General features: G+C 48.5%; 1 non-coding gene across 1 annotated transcript; it reads left to right on the top strand.

Annotated features, from left to right (window-relative positions):
* The first annotated feature begins 292 nt into the window (after positions 1-292).
* On the top strand, positions 293-364 carry trnae-cuc (transfer RNA glutamic acid (anticodon CUC)). Its single transcript has one exon. It is a non-coding gene; the product is annotated as a tRNA-Glu (tRNA).
* The last annotated feature ends 1,239 nt before the right edge of the window (positions 365-1,603 follow it).

Genomic DNA, 1,603 nt, shown 5'->3' with positions numbered 1-1,603 from the left:
CCTTTTTGTCAACAAAAATGAAAAGATATTTTAGTCTAGTTTTTTTTTTTGTAAACCATATTTAGTCTCTTTTTTATTTGAAGAAAGTGAAGTGATTGTCACGTGATACACAGCAGCACAGCACACGGTGCACACAGTGAAATTTGTCCTCTGTATTTAACCATCACCCTGAGTGAGCAGTGGGCACCCATGACAGGCGCCCTGGGAGCAGTGTGTGGGGATGGTGCTTTGCTCAGTGGCACCTCGAACCGGCAACCTTCTGATTACGGGGCCGCTTCCTTTTTTTAGAAGGTCCCTGGTGGTCTAGTGGTTAGGATTCGGCGCTCTCACCGCCGCGGCCCGGGTTCGATTCCCGGTCAGGGAAAGTGTTTAAGGTTTCATTTAGCGGTTAAGGAAGCGGCCCTGTAATCACAAGGTTGCCGGTTCGAATCCCGATCTGCCAAGGTGCCACTGAGGTGCCACTGAGCAAAGCACCGTCCCCACACACTGCTCCCCGGGCGCCTGTCATGGCTGCCCACTGCTCACTCAGGGTGATGGGTTAAATGCAGAGGACAAATTTCACTGTGTGCACCGTGTGCTGTGCAGCTGTGTATCACATGTGACAATCACTTCACTTTATTTAAACTTTATTTATCCTTAACCGCTAGGCCACCACTGCCCCTCGCTATAGGTATCGTCACATGAGCATAATTTGCGTCTCTCTCGCATCATGAAGGTTCGATGACTGAGATAATGCATCATACATTTCGTTGAAGAAAACAACACTACTTGAAAGTGAAGGATTGTACCCAAATTTTGAAAATGTCCGGTCTTCTTGAAATGGTGTGCTGAAATGGACAAACATGAGATTACCGTCCACCATACTATTAGACTCATCTTTGCGTCTAAGAGAGCATTTCTGCTAAATTTAGAGAAATTGCCTCAAGCCGTTCTGGAAAGCCATGATTAATAACTGCATGGTGTGATTTGAGTTGATACAATTTAGGGTGTGGTTAGCATGCAACTGCATGGCCCTGCAGCCCGGCATGGGAAAGCAGCCGTACCGGTTCCAGGTGCCGAGCTGTTCCTCGGAACCGGGCCTGTGCCTTCTTAAGAAACATTCCGAGGAATGTGGAAGTGTCCCTGCTGGTAGCTGCGTGTCACCCCGCATCAGCGCCACATAGAGAATGTCAACGGGCGTTGATGTCAACGGGCGTGGCATCAAACCAGCATGAGCCGCCCCATGCAGAGTTTCAACAGAAAAGGTCAACGCATTTCCGCGAGACCCCACACACAATGCTTTATATAACCCACCTGCCTGAAAGTTTCCAGTTTTCCAGATCTTCACAGCATTACCCTGACACTAATTAAGCAGAGGCTGGAAATGGAGCTCTTGACCTGAGGCCACTGGGACTAGAAAGCGACTGAACATTTGGGGGTCAAGAATATCTCACCCGTTCGGAACAACGTCTGCAAGCACAGACGCCTACAGCACGCTGCGTGACACACAATGCCGGTAGGTCGTCTATTTCCAGGGGCGAAACTGAGAACGTCTGCGGTGTGGGTTCACTTTGAGACAATTACAAACTCGTTAATCCACATTGTCTTTTCTTCGTTTTTTTTT

Source organism: Denticeps clupeoides, chromosome 11 (genome assembly GCF_900700375.1).
Source record: "Denticeps clupeoides chromosome 11, fDenClu1.1, whole genome shotgun sequence".
Taxonomy (NCBI): domain Eukaryota; kingdom Metazoa; phylum Chordata; class Actinopteri; order Clupeiformes; family Denticipitidae; genus Denticeps; species Denticeps clupeoides.
Note: the sequence above shows the minus strand (reverse complement) of the source record. Positions and strands in the feature narration are given on the sequence as shown.